The sequence below is a fragment of the Phaenicophaeus curvirostris genome, chromosome 12 (assembly GCF_032191515.1).
Source record: "Phaenicophaeus curvirostris isolate KB17595 chromosome 12, BPBGC_Pcur_1.0, whole genome shotgun sequence".
NCBI classification, from domain to species: domain Eukaryota; kingdom Metazoa; phylum Chordata; class Aves; order Cuculiformes; family Cuculidae; genus Phaenicophaeus; species Phaenicophaeus curvirostris.
In genome coordinates, this window is record NC_091403.1 from 1720887 (window position 1) to 1742871 (window position 21985).

At 40.9% G+C, this 21985-nt stretch overlaps 1 protein-coding gene across 1 annotated transcript in view; it reads right to left on the reverse strand.

Annotated features, from left to right (window-relative positions):
• Positions 1 to 3754, reverse strand: part of TRPM1 (transient receptor potential cation channel subfamily M member 1) — a 78777-nt gene extending 75023 nt beyond the window's left edge. The window contains exon 1 of the mRNA XM_069866456.1: positions 3628 to 3754. The gene's annotated coding sequence lies outside the window, so the exon portion shown is untranslated. The remainder of the gene's footprint in view (positions 1 to 3627) is intronic.
• Between the last annotated feature and the right edge of the window lie 18231 nt (positions 3755 to 21985).

The window sequence follows — 21985 nt, forward strand, 5'->3', positions numbered from 1 at the left end:
ACAGCTACACAGAGAATACACCTTTACCAGCTCCTTCAGCTGCAGGTTCTCTGTTTCTGCTAGGAACCTCTGTCTCAGTAATTTATTCCATCTGACCAACTCACGTCACATCAATCCCCAGAGACCTGACAGGTGATGGTGATTTTGCTTTGCCAGTTCCTAAATTTCAACAGGTGACACTGATAAGGGGATACATAACAGGGAGAGGACTTCTCCTTTTTTCTCTTTCATAGCCAATCTCCTAATAGTTTTGTAGTCAGGATCACATGAGTTAGTCACCTCTCTTCTGACAATAAAGTCTCAGAGACACCAATAAAGAAAAAACTGCTCCAAACCACTCATGCTAGAGTCAAATGAGCAAATCAAGATGATCAAAAACTACAGTCCCACCTGACCTTGCAGTAATAAGATCACATCAAGATTAATCTATGTCATAGATTAAGCCCCCTGAAGTACACTAATCTTTCTGCAGTCAGCTAAGACTATATGTTTACTCACTAAGCTGGGAAAAACTCCAGTATAAAATGTCTGTCTGCCATAAGAGACCATCTAGACTGCAGCTACGTGAATGTTTAGTGCACTTACTGCTGCACCACTGACCTTAAGGTGGCCTCAGAAAGGAAAAGCTCTTTAAACAGTTTTTTTAAACTATATTGTGCAAGTACTATTACACTAAAAGGCTCCTACAGACTCTACTAAATCACATCTGCGCAGTCAACTTTTTATCTAAACAGAGCAGCGCAGACAGCTTCCAGAAGACAAATTCTTCACATCAGCTCCAAGATGTCCTGCATGCAGCAGAACTGTCTTCCCTCAGCTGGCAGAGAAATACTCTAGCTGGACTGCAAGCAACAGGAAGATCTAAGCTGTGGCAGCTCTGTGAAGGAGCAGCATAATATGTGTGTTTCTCTGGCCACGAACACAGCAGCTGGTGACTGCTTAACTGCAAACATCCCAGCCCACTTCTGTCCTGCCATCAGCCCCTGTACACAGCGAACCCAGAGCTCCACGCTACAGAATGGGTGTTTCTTCCCCTGTGAGTACCATCAAACCGCTACTTGGCCAACCACTGAGAGTCATGGCATTTGTCCATCTGCATCTGGGGAATAAGGTACCTCTGGGGGCATCTGGGGGTAGGAAGTTCCTCTCTTGCACATACATCACACTTCTTCTCTAGAAAGGGCATTTACCACTCTGCGCATCTTTGGGAGGCGTCCATTCTGCCATTTCAGTCCAGTCTGCTCACAATCCTTTTGTAAATTCCCTCATTTCCTTCACCACTACTAATTAAGATGTATTTCAGGATCTCTACTTTGAATTTTCATCGAAATATCAACACCTAACTGAAAGAGGGGAACTGGGGGAATCAATACAGAAATAAATCATGCTTTGGCAGTGTTTCCTCGCTGGCCTCTGGTTTTCTTCTCTACTCTACTCATCACAGCCCAGTGTCTCCAGGTAACATATTTTAAGACTAGATAGTGTCCTGAGAGTAAATTCATAAATCACGAATGAAGTTCAAGACTAATTTGACAGAAGATGAAGAAAACTTCTTGAACTACCGGAAGAAATTGTAGTTGTAGTTCACCGAGTAGTTCTGTGATTTGTGCCATGGGATAGAATATGTGGGTTGGTTTTTTTGTTCTTAGCAATTACTACAGCTCTCTGGGCTCAATTCTACCCACCACCTTTCAGGTGTTGAATTCTCAACATAAAATTCACCATAGTTCAGAAACAAAAAGCAGTGCATATTTTAGGACTTAGGGGAGAGTTAAGCATAGACTGGCTTTATGCCAGCCCTCAGCAGCAGGCTGAATTCCACCTTTAATGAAGTCGATATGAACTAGGCTTTTCCAGGATCTGCAGGATTGGGCCTACTGTTAAATTGGAAATCTTTGTCGTGTTGTTTCACTGCAGCCAAGAAGTTCCCAGCATATGCATGTTTTAATCATTATTTTGACATTTGCTTTAGTAAGGAATAAGCAGATAGAATAGGAACCAACCAAAAGGGCAAAATAATGCAGTTGTCACATGGTTGTATACCTGTGATGCAAATCCAGTCAAATGTCCATTTAGCTCTTTGCACATGCAGGCATTAATCATCTCCTTGTTCTGTGTTTGTACAGTATCAAGCTCAGCAGAGTCCATACTTTAGCTTGTGGGATTGTACCAAAAACAATAAAATCAGTACCACCATGTGCTTAAGGATTTTGTTTTTAATCAAATCCATTTGGAAAGTAAGCGCACATTACCTTCTTACTATCAATTACTCCCACAAGATTCTGCTAGAACTATTAGTATTAGAGGGAAAAAACACATTCAAGGCAGTATTATTTTTGCATCCATTAACAGGATTATTATTGCCTAATAAAATCTAGGAAACTGAACACCAAAGGCCTATTTTTTCACAGCACATCTAGTTCTAACTGTGAATGACAAAACTTCCAAACTAAACAAGGAAGAAACATGCTGAGATGGCAACTTGAAACGTTAATATTTTTAAGATGAAAACATTGCTTCAGCAAACAAACTAAAACAGACATAACCACAATTGTCTGAAGTTTTATTGCTGCCATCATGGTTTCTTTGGTTTGGCTGATAAATATGGAGTTGCTACATCCATATTCACTAGTGCTCCTTGCCTGCTGTGCACTGATTTAAGTCCTGCAAAACTCCCAAGTTCTCATCTCAGTACCAATGAGGTGTGGGCAGTTTCTCATTGGAGCCACTCAAGGCCCAGCTGGTGACTAAACCCACCGCCAAGCCCCATTTCAGCAGCACATAATCAGTACAGACACAAAGAAAGCTACTGTATTGATCTAATTTGATTTTCTGCTACGTGTTCATCTCAAAGTAAACATGACCATATTGGATTGCTGTGTGGTTGGTAAAGGGAGGTGAACTACAAATGTTCGGAAATCTATCACTTTGCTTCATGTCAATGAGGGCCAAAGAGATAAACAGAACAGTGAAACAAAAATAGCAGCAATTAGATAAAATCAGTTAATTTCAAAACTTAGCCTTGCATCAGCCATTTTTCATCCATCATTTATTTCTTTTACTGTTCTATTTATCAGCATTGTTTCCTTCTACAGGTATAACGAGTATTAAAGACACCTGAACTTTGATGAAGCATTCAACAAGTGCGTATCAAAACATACGTATGTACCTCTGTACTTTTTCCTCCAGCACGTTTCAGATGGCTAAGAATATATTTTCAGTATTGATTTTTAAGATTTGTAAAAAAATCCCTCTCTTTTTTTAAATACAAGACAGACAGAGAATTACTTTGCTTAGATAACATATTTGAGGTATAAAAAACTCAAACCATTATGGTATTAAAAGAGTAGCTCAGATTTAAACTACTTAGGACGAATCCAAGCTAAAGTGTCAGAAGATATATCAGAAGAGAGAACTATCAGCTGGGAGAAAAACCCAGGCAGCTCTCATCTCACTAAAAGTAGAATGAGCCTTTTTAGCACCCTGCTTTGCAAAAGACCTTTGACCCAAGCAAATGGCCACTCAAACAACAGTAGAAAAGACGACCGCATTTCTTTTCTCCGTGGCACCCAGTCTCTTTATTTACTTCACTATTTTCCTTAAAATAGAAAAATGAGAAGCACCTACCTTGTCAGGCTTGAAGAAAGCACCATATCCTTGGTATGTACATTAGTTAGATACAGTAAAATAATGTTTACTTTAAAATCAAAGTATTCCCCATAGCCCTTAACATGCCAGGGTTCTCTTAGCTCTGCTAGAGGATGTGCAAACGTCTACTCAAGGTATTAGAAAAGGCTAATTCTTAATTCCCTCGACTAAGCCTGCTTGCTGCCATGGACTACTACAGAGGCTTTATTCCTATTAGAGACTTATTGGTTGCCCGAGGTGACAGTGCTGTGTCACAGGTAATCGTGAAAGTGATATGCTAAAGGGTTTCTAAAAATTTAGCTTTGAGTAAATAGACCAACTTACTAAGTCTGCAGCCTTTTAACCCCCCAAACCAAGCATGTAGTTATATTTTACTTTTCCATTATTAGCTGATATGCAATAAAGTCACATAACCTTGCCATTCCCAAGCAAAACTGCCACTCGAAAAATGACAGCAGATTGGAGCAGGCTGATACTTCTTCCCAGATGGAAGCAATTATAAGAAGATGAGAAGGCCAAGTCATGTCAGAAAAGCAAGTGTTTGTGTTCATTTCTTAGTTTGAGGTGTAGGCCAATTAATCTTTTCTAAACATGTAATGTGGAACCAGGCTGATTACCAAGTGATAGAACAAATCCTAGGAGGGGTTAACACCTGTAACTGGCATCTACAGCGGGAAAAAGAACAATGGAACTGATTGAAGACCTTTTTCGATGTTCCTTGCTACATTGAGAAGAAACAAATAGCTACCAACCTTGCTGTAATCATGATTAAACTCCCATGAAACAGCTGAAAGTGTCATTATTCGGTAAGGCATCATCCAAGGCATATGTGTACAGACATGGAATTCAACGAGATTCATGCACCACAGCTTGTCTGTATTTCTGTAACGGAAATTTTGTATTTTAGGTAAATTTTGGCAAAAAACTCAATGAGGCATTTTTGGTTTGGTTTGACTTCTACCATCCTGGAGTATGTTTTTTAAGCAAACTATATTATGACATTTGGCTTCATGTAACACTGAACAACCTGTGCTCACCTGGACTACTTCATTTCATTACAGGACGTACAGCTGACCACTGTCCTCAGTTGCCTGTGCTAAGTATCTCGCACAACATAGTATCTCCCCTGGCTGAATTGATAGGATGTATTCTGGAAGCCACGAAAACAAAACATGACACGAGCTACCCATGAAACTAGCCCTGGAGAGAAGCAGCATGTAAAGCTTTCCACTTCCTAACTGCACTAATGTAACTTCAAGCTCCTACAAAATGATTTCTTGAGCCATTTGCAGGGCTTAACATTCCTGCTCAAGTTCAAATCTTAATAGGTCGTCTAGAGATCATAAAGTTTCCGGCAAGTCCAAGTCTTAACAGTTCTCTGATCTTTCCCTCTCATCCATTCATTACAGACTGAGCAGTTTCTATTTCCATTTTCTAGTATACAGTCCAGACAGATTATTTTTGATATTTAAAGAGACATTAGTCCCTACCTGATGCTTTCAGCCAATATCTCATTACAAATGAGAAATAATAATTGAAGTATTGCAATTGGACATAATTGGATCACAGATTGCAGACAAAAAATTCCACTCGATGACATACACAGAGTCCTTCTGTTTAGACACATTCCTTTATTTTTCAGTTTACATCTTTCCTGTGTGTCCAGGCAAGCTTCCCTACATCATTCACACTATAAGGCTCCAGCAGATGGAGGCAGAAAGCCACTTGTTTGGTTTCGATACCAGGGGAGCTAAACTGGCATCTAGTCGTTAGACTAGATCACTATTATCAGTACTAGCTGATAAGAATTTCTCTTGTGAAAATCAAACATCCCCATTTGATCTTCCTGAAGCAAAACGATGGGTGGCTTCTCCTCTACTCCCCCACTTTAAATCACTCATATTAGGATTTTGCTTATCCCTTCTTTGCAAAACCACAGAAAATACAGGCAGACATGGAGAAGGCAAGGTGGCTCTGTACTTCAGTAATTTTTTCTTTTCATGGACAAGGTCACATTTTGCCAGGGATACAAATTCTCTACTTAAGCAATTAGCAGTCACAGATGTTACTAAGCTGCAAAAACATGGAAGTATGTGAAGTAACACATTTCATTTAGACCAATCTGGCTGTAACTCAAAAAGAAATAGGTCAGAACACAACTTGCTGGCACCTCAGAGCAAGACTCAAGAAGGACACGAAGATTATGTGAGACAGAAGAGGATTAATAAACTGAATTTGCAGTGGATCCTGATCTTTCTACTGCAGAATGAAATAAAGCTTTCAACGCTGAAGAGGAAGTAATGCGTTCTCTGAAGTTCTTGTTCCTTGGCTGCATCCTCAGCTACATTAATCATTTTCTTATAACACTGGCTAGCTATGTCCCAAAGCAATGGCAATATCTAAGCTGCTCCACCACAGAGCCTTTAATAAAGATCATAAACTGAAAAAAATTCCTGCTGGAACATTGCCTTTTAAAGTGAGTGTCCAAAAATGGGAACAACCAGCATTCAAAAATATTATTTCCCTCTATCTAATGAGAGTTGAGACAGTGTAATAGGGCCAATCTGGTAACATGATCCAAAAAGACAGGGGAGAAGAATGTTTAAGTTACTGTCTTCCTCATCTGCAAGGACAGTTTGCGTTCTGTCTGCTGTAAACAGACCCTTCTGCGGGCTGCACAGCTTCCTGGTGTTCCAAGCAGAACGCAGTCAGAGCACACAGTGCTCCTAACCCCTCGGCTGTGGGCCACGTTACAGCACAGTCAGGCAGGTACACCAGCACAGAGCCATCATCTTTTCTGAAAGCGTCCAAGGATCAATCAGACAAAGGAAAACGTGTGTTCTCTGTCTGGAAAGGCTCTTCCAAAGGGACAGCTTCCACTTGCCTATCCTTTTCTGCTGTCAACAGAGGGATCACTTACTTTAGAAAAGCTGATCTCGCAAGCATTTTCAGCTATGTGACATCTTTACTGGAGAAGGAGTGGGTGAGGATTCCAAGATGTCTTGAGGAGTCTCAAGGGGGGCTTGAGCAATGACTAAGGCATTTTGCATAAGCTTTGAAAGTAATTCCACGATACTGAAATTGAATAGTGCTAGCGTGGCCCCTACTGCAGCGAGGTCGCCTGAAACAGCTGACACAAGAAATAAGGACATGGCCAATGCATTGTTAGTGCCTCTTCCTCCCTAGGAGATCCTTCCCAGTCACCTGACTAGCACTGTTGCAGGGCAGCTCCCATCCTGAGCACAGTTCAGTGATTCAAATAAGTCAATATGATGGGATGCTTATCCTCATTCCAGCTAGCAGGCAGCCCCTGACTGAACTCAACAGTAGCAGTACAAAGTAGAGAGGAAAAAATAGCTCTTCCTCCTACACATTAATTAGCTTTCAAATCTCCACAGTGCACCTGTTTTGACATCTCTGCAGGTCCTAATCTATGTTAGAAACTAATTAAAGTTATGAGGAAAGATTTTCACCCATATCTTAGCACATTTAACCATGGTAAAGGGGCCTGAGAAGCCTGAAGTCAGGTAGAGCACAACATGATGGCAGGTTCCATTGGACCCCAGGGACAGTTCAGGTATGAGATCTGCAAGGGACAGGACCACAGGGCACAATATTACTGACCTACATCAGATATGAGAAACTGCCTGTATACCTGTAAATCCTCCTAGCTGCTTGAGCTGTCTAGAATCATAAAAGTGGAAAAGTAATTTAACCCCCTTGCTAGGTTGTGGGTCTTGTGCTCTGCTTCTTACGGTACATCAGAGTATGGGCCAAAACTGACATTCTAAAAAAAAAAAACTATTATTTAGCTGATTCTTAAAAAATAAGAGAAAGAAAGAAAATACTGGCAGTTGGAGATTCCCAAGCTGACACATTTGTTCAACAGTGCTAAACAGAAGCTATTGCAGTAAAGAGTTTTTCCTGTGTCTATTACTGGAATTACTAAAATTAGAAGAAGAGGGGAAAAAAGCATTCTCATTTGAAGTTGTTAGTCTCATTGTTTTATGATTTCAGCTACACAACTAGCTAACTGATGATTTCAGCCACCAGCTGGGCCTTAAATGGGATATTATGAATGCGGGCAGGCCCACTTAGATAGAGGAAACAGACTTCTGCCCCTTTTGGTACACAGCTTGTAATCAAGAAATGAACAGATTACTGTGTGAAAAGTCTGGTTCTCCTGATCCTGAAGTGACGTCAGCGCCAAAACCAACATTTCCTTCATTCAAATTCCTTAAACAGTGGCCTACTTTTTGTATTTAAATTCAGAAGTGAAAAGCTGGAATAAACACAGAAACACTGTACAGCAGCATTGTGCAGATCAGGATCTTTGTTCCTACTGGGATAGGTGGGGTTTTGTACTTTATTTGCGCTGTTGAAAAGCTGACATGAGTCACTGTCTCTCCTCCTTCCTACATTTCTGCCTGCCCTGTACTATCGCAACAGGCATGTGTGTGAGGGGACCAGAGTGTAGTAAAAAGAAACCCAAAGAGTCCCTGCAGAGATACCAAAGCAGCTGATAATGTTTCTAGTCTTGATTTAGAATGACAATACATAAGAAATTGCATGGCTAATAACAATACTAAGAAAGAACAGAGATAAAACTAATGAATTCCTGAGAATCCAAATTAGGAACTAAACAGAAGTACCCCAGCTAGTCTCTTCTGAGTGCTGGCACTTCAACAGTTATTTGATAGCCAAGGCAGAATTAATAATAAGCCAAAATTATTCTTTTTAATTAATCAGTTGGGAGGGGGAAGTGGGAAGGGAATGTAAGTTGTCTTTGTGGAATGTTGTCAGATGAGAATTAAAATTCCAGTCTTGACTGAGGCCTCTGCTGGAATGTACAAAACACCGCGTACGTTCCCCTCGTGCACATACACATTTTGCATTTTATTTTTCATGGCATGCTGCTTAAAGGCTCACAGCTGCTTTCTTATTTGGTTTCTCAGTAATTTTAGTACATAAACACAACAACACCCAGAGCTGAACTCATCAGCCCTGGTGCCCTGGCTGAAACATAAGCTGTGTTACCCAGAAGTGAGATACATCTGAGGGTCCATGCTCGGACTAAGAGGAAACTGCTGGATCAGGATCATCCTGATGTTTAGTCTGCTGCCTTCACCAAAAGCTTCTCAAATACGTCCCTATCCACGGCAGGGGGTTGGAACTGGATGATCTTTACATTCCCTACCATTCCAAACCATTCTATGATTCTATGCTACTGATAATGGCTTAGCAAACCTTCAGTTGTCAGCAGTGGGACATTGTGAGGCCCAGCAGAGCTTTAATTTCACTTTCAGATGGTAAGATCGGGGCTTATGCTCTAAAACACCACTGTTAATATTCATCGTCTATCACACAGAGGTGCCCCTGCGCATAGCAGGGGAGTGGGACTGGGTCATCTTTAAGGTCCCTTCCAATCCAAACCATTCTATGATTCTATAATCTGTCACACTCTCGATTGCAGTTGTTACCCAAAGCACTTACCTTTCACAAAGAACAGAATATTCTTTCCAGGGATAGTAGAGGAGGAGGAGAAGGGAGATGCAATTTTTCTTCCCATGGTAATTTCCCAGAAAATGTAGTCTGAACGCCACAGACAAGGAAGGCCTGCAGAGGGGACAAACACATCTTTTTATAAGACTGTTCCACAATTCATAACAGATTGATACAAATGTTTTTACTAATATCAAATACACAAACTGTACAGGTCACTTATTGCAGGCAACCACTTGATAAATCACAAAATAACACTGTGGGATAATAGAGTCAGATGCCAATTACTGACTCTTTTTGCAGTCCATTCCCTCTAAAGTCAAAGGCAAACTTCCTAGACAAGTATAAATGGAGACATGAAGCTGGATTTGTTCAAGTATATTTTCAATAGATGCCTTACAATGCAGACAATGCTTTGAAGATATCACTGTACACCTTAATCCCATTTGCTCTGATGAGTGATATTTGCAACTCTGAAAATCCCACTTAAATATCTGAATTTCTAGGAGCTTAAGAAGCTTTGAAAATATGCATTCGTGCATGAAATTCACCCGGTGTTGTGGTCAAAAGAGGATTTTACCAACTCCGTTTGGAGCTAAGGTATACTGAGGCCTTGGGATGTAACGAGCAGGGAATCTTATCCTGATCCCACTCTTTAAGGGCAAACATGCCGTGTTATAAATTAGTGTCAAAACTCACACGCTAGAATAGAACTCCCATAGATGAGAGGAACATAGGAGATCACAGTACTGAGACAGGCTGTACATAAACAGCAACTCCTCACACTCTGTCAAAGATGATGTTCCTGGAAGGCCCACAGTGCCAGAGGAGACTCCCCTTAGATGGGAAGTTTCCAGAAACTACAAGTACTGCCCAGTTAGCAAGGGCTGGTGACAGAGTCCTGCCCATCTGCCTTATCACCAATTGGAATGAGTCATTAGTCGCTAACTGCAGTTTCTGTTGGACTCACTGAGGGCGATTAGGCCAACAGTTGAGTTTAAATTTTAACTCGAAGCTACAAGATGTTGCTTTTCTAAGAGTAGTTCAAGCACACTTCAAATTCCACAATAAAATCTGTTTTCCACGGCAGAAGAGTTTGTGCAGCACTGAGCGCATTTGAGAAAGTCCTGTGTTCCAGGTGATTGCCACCAAATAACTTCTAAACCCATGAATGAATTCCAGGAGCACAGACACTAATGAAGTCAGTTTTCTAAGTATTTGCGTCTTATGGCCTCACTGCTGCATAGTAATGCATGAGCTCATGAGACAGTCTCCTTCTCACACAATTATTTGGTCTTTTCCATCCTATTAGCCTATTTAGCCTACTTTCAGACACTGTTTCATTGTTAAAGCTAGCCAAAATTAGCCAGGGGAATCTGCAGTAGGCAAACAGTATTGTTGCATTGGGTCTCCCTGATTTAGCAATCTAGGCTAAAAATAACCCATCCTCTGCACAGCTATCGTTAAACAGCAGTACTGTCGGGAAAGATCAGGAAGAGAAAATTCTTAGAATTCTAGGCACGTCTACTCTTACTCTCTGAATAAAGAAATCGGAGTAAATTCTTTTCTGTGGCCAAACTCCAGTCAGCCTAGGAAAATATAGGATTCCCTGGATCTTATGCTGCGTAGTGCCAACAGAGCATTGCCTGAGTCACTTTGAGAGAACAGTCCCTAAGCCTACATTCCCAAATACAAATAGGCCTACACGTTTATTTGAAAAGTTAATATTAAACATTTCTGACCTTGGTTACAGGGGCAGCCTGTGGTTCCTGAACAGAACATGGAGAAAAGTGAGCTGCTTCACTGAACGACATAGTGGAGTGATAAGCCTTTCCTGTTCAGGTTCCATTTGGATGTTTCCATCTAGACTTTAAAAAAGAAAAAAAAAAATTACGTAAAGGATAAGATTTAAGTATCAAAAAGAACAGTCAGTTATCTGAGACACGCCTACTTACAAATCCAGTACTGCTACTGAATTATTTTAGACCTGGCTAAAATCATTTTACTTCTCCATCACAGTTTCCTTGTTAAATGAGGCAATAGTATGTTTCTCAAAGATTATTTGTTATCCATAGAATTGTGAACATGCAAGTGGCCAGAGTAAACTAAATATCATTATTACATCTTCAAGGGCAGAAAACTGAGCACATTTGACTGGAAATTTGTACTACATGTAAGCAAATGTTTTGTAGCCCACATGTTCACTTTCATCAGTTATTTATTTTTCTTACAGGTCTCAACAAAACTGCCTACATTTCTCTTGAACAAATCTGATATTTAAAAAGCCATTTATTTAATAACTTCAAGGGAATATCAAACTACTAATGCTCATCCTTGGAAATCCTTTTTTTCACAACTTGCAAGCTTGATTCTTCACGTTCTCATTACATGACTACTTGTTCATTACTCACTGAAAACAGCAGAAGCCTCTGCAGTTACTTTCAATCAGACCTTTGCAACAATGTGTGGCCTCAGTGAAAAAAACCCCTAAAATTACTCCTTATGTACATTAGCAAAAGTGAAGGAAGATTTACGGATTTCAATGAGACCTAGAGTAAGAATGGAAATTTCGCCAAGCACCAAAAGGTCCTTTAACTACACTTGTGGCTACACCTGCTATCATTATGTCTTACAGCTACATCGTTCAATACATTGATGAATGTCAGGCACATCTGTTTTATTTTTTTTAAAACGAACATAATTGATAACCTCAGACATTCTATTACTCTCTCATGAATATTTAAATGAATGCAACATGCACTTCATTTAATTACAGCAGCACAGAGAACCCACAAAGGAAATAACACACTTATCAAGGTAAGATTATATGGCAAAGTCCCTTCTTCACAAATCTATCCAAATTTAATTACTATCTCAGCTCTATCAAAACCAAAACTGATGCGTACTATGAAGCCAAACTTTCCAAGTTGTGTAACTAGCTTAAAAAGAAAATGTCCTCATTACCATATCTCTGTTCTATGTAAAACAGGTCAAATTCTGGCAAATGCTGTCAAGATGTATCCCCATCCTTCTGTGACATTAAACGTGTTTGGAAAGTAGTCTAAGACAGAACATTAGCTGAGATTAAAAGTGGAAGGACAAATGTCCCATTTTACTATCAGCTGTGAAATTGTGACCTTTCATTATAGTTGGAAGAAAACCATCTTCTCTTTCTGTTGTTTTTTTCATTAGATATTTTCAGCCATGACTGTGAGGTACTTATTTAGTCCATAAAGCTTCTAGATTGTGAACTTCACGCACAAAACATTATGAAGAGTAAATATTTGCAGTGAAATAAGCACTTAAAGTTTGATCAACACAAATGAAATTATATGCGTACTCCCATCAAATTCAGCAGGACCACTTGATTGAGTAAGGACCACTGGGACACAGAAACATTTGAGTGATCATGTCTCTAGATCATCTGTTACATGAGGTGTGGGACTTAGATAAGTGACATCTGGACAATTTTTTCACAGCATGCAAAATAACAGTCAATCAGACAGTCCAAAAGCAAAGAATACAAATTGACCTCAAGAGCAAAAGTGAGAGTATAATCTTCTGAAAGTATCAGAGAATTGCTGTCCTCTAAAGAGTTAGAATTTGCTTTACTGTTTCCTCTATTAGTTCACTGAGCACTTCTATTGAGTGTTTCAGCCTGATATCCAGTCTGTATCTGAGTGACGATCCAGAGCAGCCCACACTAACAGACCGGTTTCCACAAAAGGCACGAGACACCATGAAGAGTCAGCAGCCAAGCTTAACAAAGGCCAAACTTCCTGTCTACCAGGCAGAACATTCCGACTGAGCAAAACGTATTACACATCTTCCTTACAGCATGGCACCAACAGATATCTAGGATAATTTCAAAAGAAGAATATGCTGCAAATAGTACAAAAAAGCCAAGGGAAAACACAAGATTTGTCATGTTCAGCAGCCTCAAGTGGTATGATTTTGGGGGAGCCTAATTGAAAGATAAAATTACTTTTATTCTGCTAAAACCAAAGGCAAAATGTGCGTATGCAAAGTGCTGAAATCTGGCAGACACAGACCTGCAGCACAGGTGGTCGTATTGTCACACAAAGCTGAATTAAGCAGTTAAGTTCTTTTTACACTCATAGATGTTATTTTGTATTTCAGTTTTAGAACAGACAGACTGTAAACTCTGGACCAAAATTCTCCATGCTCCAAAACAAACTTCAGCAGATAAATCTGCTCTGGCAGCACTCGGAGATGACTAGCCTCAGTGCAGCGACTGATACTGCGTGACAAAATAAAGGTCTGTGGATATACAGCCCTCAATTTATTTGGCTCAGCTGTGTTCAGTTTATCAACTATTCAAAGAAAAGATGACATTCCCAAACAGGAATATACAAACAAGGCTACCCCGAATGACTTTCTCATTTTGTCTGTCCATTTAAGAATGTACGGGGCACTTAACTCTCACCATTTTCAAACAATTTTAATCTATTTATCTAGTCTCACAACTAAGCAACTTCTTTTGTGTGCTGTGGTTGTAGAGACCTGTATTTATCAGAACAAATCCTGACACGGGATACCATTTGTCTATGATTATTTAACATGTTGTGACAGCAGCCCATGCCGTAATGCAGTGGGAATTTACTATCAGACACTTTTGAGGAATAACACAGTGCCACAGTCTCAGGAGGCTCAAAAAGCATTTGTAGAGCAAATCACCCCTCCAAAGAGCAAAGGGCAAAAGCATTACTAATGCACACTTGAGACTCCTGTTCTAGTGCTCTGGTTTAAAGTGCTGAGGGTGTTCCTGCACTTAAGAGATTACTTTTGCTCTCTTCACCCCAGACGCCCCCAAGGCAAACTCTCTCTGCCACCGGCTGATTTGTTACACATTAAAGGAGCTGGTAGCAAAGGGTATGGGGTTGAACACAGCATTTGTCCTGAAAAGCAAGCAAATCCTCCAGTACATAAGAAAGCTACAAAATCAATGTCTCAAAGACACTTCCAACTCTCTCAAACTCAGTGATTCATGCTCATATGCAATAGCACAGCTTTGCTGGCAGAGGCATTAAAGCAACTGGCTTTATTTTCAGTGTATGGCACGTTTGGGCAGTTGCTGATCAGAGAGACACTATTAATGCCAAAAGCAGTCGGGCAGCAGAGTGCATGCAATTATACTCCAGAGTAAAGGAGGAGGGAAACTGTTCTACGTAGTGGGAACAACCTGCTGCTTTTCAGATGAAGACTGTAGGAGAGATGCAAAATTGAAAGCACCAGATGTGGGTACCCGCTCTCCCCATCTCCTCTGCCAAAGGCAGATAGGATGTTGCTTATTAGATTCATCCTTTGTTAAAAGATTGAGAATATGTAAATAACTTGGGGGAAGGGGAATTGTCACCACATTTCAAAGGACAGGGCTGAAAAAGAACGTCATGTTTTAATCACCAACAGTGCTTCTCATGGTATTGAAATAAGAAACATACAGACATTAAAGATCCAAGGTGCAGGCTAAATGCTGAACTAATATTTGTAATATGCTGTAACATAGTGCAGTAGTTTTGAGGGAAGGAAAGGAAAAGAAGGACGTGCACATTCCCTTCCTCCGCGATGTCTTTTTCTGGCTAGGTTCACACAGGATACTGAAGCAGAAGGCTCTAATCCAGCATGATAATTCCTATTTATCATGCAGCACAGCTTCTTCTTCTCTTTGATTAGAAGGGACATACAAGTACATCACACTGTCACACAGCCTTTACCGTGAGGCAAAGGCTCTTCACTACTTTTACAAAGTATGGTTTGTGTCTAGTAAACGATACCTCTCTGTGGAAGGAAAGCATTCCATTCCTTTCTACCCAGCTCAGAGCGTGGGTGGGCTACTGAGGGAACACACGTCGCAGTTTTTCTCACACATTTCCCATTCACCAGAACGAAGGGGGAAATCTTGCCTTTGCGGTTAGAACAGGTGAAGATTTCAGTGCCTGTCCCTGAACCCGTGGGAGGAGAAACACGGGTGAAGGGAAGACACTGTTCTCCCATCAGGCAAGAAGGGACAGGACGAAACCCTCCCTTGCCTGCAGGGCAGAACAGAACAGTGTCCTTCCCTCACCCGCACTAGGAAGGAGGGTCCCCATGCTGGTGGGCACACACAGGGCTCTCCCCCTACTCCTCCGATACCAAAAATGCCAGCAAATAAAACTCTTAAGACTTGGTTTGGAGGTTTAGAAAGCAAGCATCATTTATCAGGGCTGGACAACACGAGGCAGCGATCCCCATTGATCGTGTGCAGCCAGACAGGAGCTGGGACAGGAGATTCCCACTGACAGGCACGGGGATCAATCCTCCCAGAAATCTCATACATGTTCTATTACTTTTCAAGGACTCATTTTAATGTTATTCTGAACTCCCCAACAGTTAAAACTCTTGCTAATGGGGAGCTGGCCCCAGCCCTGGCCTCGCCTTGGGGATGGGGAGAGGCTGCAGACAGAGGGGGTTGCAGGAGAGACACCTGCTCAGCACAGACCAGGCTGAACACAGGGCGTTCTCATCTCCGGAGAACGATCCGTGTCTGGGAAACACGGAAAGAAAACGTGCTGTCAGAGGGACATTCCGTCCAGCTTTCAGAGAACACAATTACTTAAATGAAACTGTAGCTTCAATCAAAAGCATTCCACTTTCACTCCCACGTTCCAGGGCACCCGAGGACACGGCCTGGCTCCCCCTCGCCGCTGTGCCCTCCTCGGGAGCTGAGCGCCCCTGCCTTCTCCCAGTGCAGACAGGAAGGGGTTAAGCGGGAGTAGTCAGAAAATAAAAAAGGTTCTTAAGTATGATTTCTGGTAGAGTTTTGAGCCTTCCTCAATACCCACCTTCCACTGATTGGAGTGGCAATATAAAAAGGGGCACACTAGGTATGCCAGTGAGGGGAAAACATGCGAGTATGTTCTCAAAGATGAAGCAGCATCTGAACAGAGCATGTTCCACGCCTGTAAGAGGGAGGGAACACGGGAAAAAATGGAGCTCAGAGAAAGACAGAGCTTTCTTCAAGATGTGCAGGATAAAAGAGTGGGTGCTAGGATTGGCAAGAAACAGTGTTCTGCAAGAATCTTTCCGAACAGAGACAATTACAAAGGTAACAGGAAAAAAAAAAAAAAGGAACTGAAAATGCCAGGACAGTTTAGCAAGACAAAACACAAGATGTGTGTCTGCATGTTTATATGTATATAAAGATAAACAAGATGAGCTGTGCGAGATATTTGGAGCCTGACAAATTGATAAGAAATGGCTGACGTTGAACTAAAATCTACCAAGAGAACATAATTCCTTATAGTATTAAAGCACACGCACAACAGTCTTTGTTCTCCAGATTTTTGATATCTATAAATAGTTTGTGCTGCAGTAACACCATATTCAAGTATCTCTCTGCCTAACAAAGATCAGGACTCAATACAGCACAGCATGATGTGCCAGCGTGGTTAGAAATGGTGATATTACCATCCTGTTGTAGGTGAGGCTGTGGAGCTAAGAATGCGGCTTAGTTTTAGATTTTGCAATTTTGAGAACACTAAACACAGGATTCTACAGAAGACCTCAGGTCCAGCTGGAAGCCATGGAAGGTTTATACTTGGTTTAGCAGCGGTTAACTGAGCACCCAAAATAAAAAGTCCAAAATGAATGGAAAGTTTTGAATAGTTGAGATTAATGACTTGCCAAAGGCCACAGAGGAGATTTGGCATTTACTGGCTTTACTACCACCTTACTCAGAGAAGTGCACATGGCAGGTATAAACTTCAGTGGGACTTGATTTTGTCAATGGCACATTTCCTAGCTTCAGGTAACAGACACATTGGACAACATGCATCTGCAAGCAGAGAGATGAATGGAAATAGTATTTTATACAAACATGCTTATAAAAATGTTTCTTAAGAAGGAAATAGTTTTCACCATTCTGAAAACATTACTCATGAGGCACCATAAGGACATGCTGCTGAATGCAAGAGTTTCATAGCTTTTAAAACTTGGAGCTAATGAAAACACTTAGAAGACATTTTTGCCACGAATGCTAATTCCCAGCTCCCACAGATGAGATGAGTCATTAGGATTCTGCATAGCAGAGGTTAAGCCTCCAGAGAGCTATCTAGTTGCTAAATTTAAAATAGAATTGGATTGGTTTACTTGCAACTTCTTGTTTCTAGTCTTGTACCTAAAAAATCTGACTTAAGTCTTATCAAATACAGCTCCAGTCTTCTTTGGGATTTGGGACAAAGTGAATCAAAGTGAAATACACAACAATATGACAAGCTTAAGCAGATTAGTTTATAGGAAACCTCAGGGGATCTTCAGCCAAAAGCATGCTTAAGATATTCAAGGCCTGAAAATTGTTTACTTTTGCACTGCACAGGGACATCGCACAGGCTGATACTACTGAGGGAAAAGAATTCCCATAACAAGCCTAAACTAGTACCTGTCCTGTGAGGAAAACACTTCAGTCATGGGCAAATTCTGAATCATAGGCATTAACTCAAGTTATGTACTTTGCCTAGGCACTAGCAGGGGTAGAGAGATCAATGAGACACAATACGACACTCTCACTGAGTATTTCTTAATCTGTTCATATTACAGCTGCTGACAAACAAAGGCATAATACCTAGATGTGATCCTAATTAGGGTTTTCACACGTCCTGTGCCAGGAAACCCTTGGAGGAGCATGCAAATTACCCAATTTTTTTTTTTTTAATATGCTGCTTTTTTCCCACCAACTCCATATCCCACAGGGGTTAAAAGGGACAGTAACAGAGTTAAAATAGGCACAGGCAAGAGCATGAGACTTAAAAATAGACGAGGAATCCAGGAAGCAAAGATAGAGGAAGAGGTCTCAGACAGGCTGCAACAAGAAGGGCTCATTTAAGTCAGTGTGGGTTTTGCCAGTGCCCTTTTATTGAGGCAGTATCTCATTTGGAAAGATCAAACTTGGATTTGATCATCAAGTGAATGAAAAGCCAATGTAATGGGAGATAGTGACAGTCACAAACATTTCACTGTTTATGTGGAGTGCAGTGGCAGATTGACTTCAAGTCTGGATTATGCAAGCAAATGCAGTAGCTTTTAAATGAAAGTATTAAAACAGGATAGGCTTTTGCCCTGCAGGGATACGAACATCTCTTGCTTTTTGAGGAAAAGCAAGGCTGGAGGAAGCCTCACTGTGTTTGAAACCATGAAAGTTATTAATTTATGAATCTTTAGTCTTAATGCCACACTACAGCAGACTACTTAAGGGCTAAGATAGTACAACGCATGCTTAGACACAAACACCACCACTACTAACCACACAGCTGAGTTTGCATACATCTTGCAGTGAAATTCTTCAGGCTTTTTAACTTTCAACACACAAGAGACTGAACTTAAAAAAAATTTGTGAGCATTAGGTGCTGAAGTAGCAATTCCTCAAACACGTATTTGCATGTGTTGATGTTTCTGAAAGGAAGGCTGTTGAGCTGTTGTGCTGGGAAATAAACATTGCCTAACCCTGAAGAGTAACCACAAGAACAGAAAAACAAGTGTTACCGCAGCTGCCATCTTCCTCCCACAGCACTAGTTTCTGACTACTGAAATAAAAAGATTACATGTCACCTGGGGGTCTAGCTAGTTACCAAGTAACTTTCCTATATCTATATAAAGCTTTCAGTTCAAAAGTCTAGAAACCAGTTCCACTCCATTGCCCTCCACCCCTCCAAAAAGTTTAGGAAGTCTCTGCCTCAGCAGCTGCTGAATTGGGAAACACCTGTCTCCTGCTTATTTTAGTGGCAAAATCCGTAGCAGATGGGAATTTCCCCAGACCACAAGGACTACCACTACTGCACTGCTTCCAGCCCCAGAAGTCACATGCTTCCTGGGAGACAGTAGCCCTTGCAGAGCCATAAGTGTGTGAAATCAGCATTTTGTGAAGTGGGGCAATACTGTAAAGGGATAGCAATGAATTCGTCGCTTCCATTAGGCACAAATACGGTATCTAAATGCAGTGGAAGAAAAATGAATAGATCTCTTGAAAGAGATCCCCAGCCTTGGCTTTGGCACTAGCTTGCTGGAAAGGTGCGCTTCTACAAATGTTTAACAGACCTACATTAAACAGAGTTATGACAGAACAGCAAGGGAGGTGTTAAAAATAAATTGGAGAATTAAGGAAAGGTGACATGGAGCCTATACCAGATGGCAGGAAATGATAGAGAGGAGACTCTTAACAGTTTTCCCACTGAATGCAAAACTGTAGGACTTCCCTATTCTCAATACTGCATAAGTCACACAGGAAATATTCCTACAAGGTAAACTGCAGTATTTGCTTAAGCAAAATTTACAGTCAGTCTTTCACAGCCCTCTGCCTCTTTAGTGTCAAAACATTTTGACTTACAACACGGAACACGCTAGTTAATAGTGTGATGTTTTATTGCTCAAATCCTCTCTTGAGACATATTCCATAGGCTTTGTCTGCAATTTTGCCATTTATTTACACCAGTGCATTACATCTCTTGAAATATATATGAACAGTATGTGTACAGAATACAATGGGCACTTTGTACACTAGAGCTAATCCTTTGGGACCTAAAGGGTTGAGGGCTGGGAAAAGGCCCCCTTAGAACCCTGTATCCCTGCCCCATGGTTCACACACATTAAAAATGCTTGTTGTGTTTTTAATTGTCTCATTCACTACTTACAGAATGTCCTTCTAGTAATCTCCATAAAAGATGAAGCAAAGTCAACTACATATACGATATATCCCCTGAAGAATGTAAAAGAGAAATCCAAGGGGTTTTTTTCCTTACATCTTTTCTAGAAACAGATACAGGTTGTCTCTGCCAACTGGCAAAATTATTTTCACACTGAAAAAAAAAAAATCAAGGATGCAGCTCGGCTCTTTCCCTTACTCTAAAGGCATCCATGTCCTCTTATTTGATCAGCTGTCAGATGCTGAGCCTCAACTCCCTCCTGCACAAAGAAAACCACAGCTCACCTGCCCTCTCACTAAGAGTCAGTTGCTGTTAACTGCTTCTGCATCATCATGTTCATCGCTACCTGATCTGCAGTTTATGTGGGAAATCCCCTAGCCCAAAGAAAATCTGTTGTTCAAAGATCAGCAACCCTCTCTTTATGGCAATTAGTTTCAAATACAAAGGCATCTTCTCCACTTCTGCTGTGAGTTCCAGAGGGTGTGTGCTCTGACTCACAATACACACATTAACACTTTTCACCCAAACTATGGCATTAAGCGTTTTAGTTAATATTTTTGTCATGTAATCACTAAAGCATTTTCATGTGTCATTAAGCATCACCACACTGCCTGCACAGGATTATTTCTGAAAGGTGTAAGTTACAACATTCAAACACAACAGAAAGAAAATAAAATCTAGCTTAGTTATTAAATGCAGGTTTCTAATTTACAAACAAGTGTAGTCATGGCAGTGTGCTAATTAGCGCAACAAGTAATTAAGCCTCTATCCTTATTTTGCTTGTACAAGATTGCATTGCAAGGCAGTTATAAGAGAAGGACAGAAACGCATCATAAATGACTGAACAGGGCTATATGACGTTATTTCTCTAATTTTCAGACACAGCATGGCAGGTCCACTGTAGAGTAAGCACATTGTTATCAGAAAGGCAGCACCCTTGCTGCTGGAAGCTGCAGGGTAGAGCCCACACCGTTCCCCAAAAAGCATCCCACTCATTGAAGACATTATTTTTTTTCTTTTATCTAGGTCTCTTACAAAATGCATTACATCATGTCACTCATTCATTGTGCTTTGTTCAGCACTTGTGCTACACAAAATCATCAAGAACTGTTAAATAGCCAGGCCTGCCTTGTGGCGTTTTGCTGTCACCACAGAGGGACAAGCAGTCCCTTGTTCCAGGCTGTTGTTGACCACAGTCATGGTTTAGATAAACCCTGATGTGCTCAGCTGGACAAAAGAACACTGGCAGCTGTGAGATGAACACACGGAATAAGCCAGCACCTGCCACACAGAGCACTCGCAACCCTCATTCATAACATTAAGACATGCTCTGATAAATAAGAAGGCTAGTAAAGACAGAATAACCACACTTGAACATTATGAATGTTCAAGCAACTGTTGCAGTGACTGAGTGTTATAATTCAAGCACGCTAAAACCCAGAACAGAAATGTAAAGGTTACTAAGGGGAAAATCTAGATTTTCCCACACGTACAGAGAGAACTAACTGCAGAGACCCTGTGGGATTCCACTGCAGGGGTTTGGCAGGAGAAGGGAAGGGACAGTTTGGAGAAAAGCTACTCACAAATTGCACCCAAAATCTACGGTGTTTGCTATTATACAGACCATTAAATGTTTCATTCCTCCTGTCTCCAGCAGGGATCCTAAGTTCATTATCCACTTGGAGTTCACAGCTAAGACTTTGCCCTAAATCCAAATGACTATCAGCATGTCACATACTCTGCTGAATGTCACTGAACTCGCCTTCTTACTGATCGAGGTTTTTCCTTTTTTTAATACACAAACCACCAAAAAGGAAACCAAGCTTCTCAGTCTGGCAATGAATATTCCCATTGCATAATGTATTCAACCACTGAACTGCAGCAAACACAAGTCAATCGCCTAGCAGATCTAGCCAGACCACATTTCCCACTACATTTTTGTTCTTCAAAACAGATGAATGCATATAACAAAGGTCAGTTCCATTATCCAAGTAAATAATCTGGGCTAAGAGTAAATCAACTAATGCACTCATAAAACTCTCAGTATCCATATTCCAAACACATTCCAGTCAGTGCTATTTGAACTCTTATGTTTGATTTCCTTGAATCTGAGCAAACGCATTTGATTCTGATGAATGGAA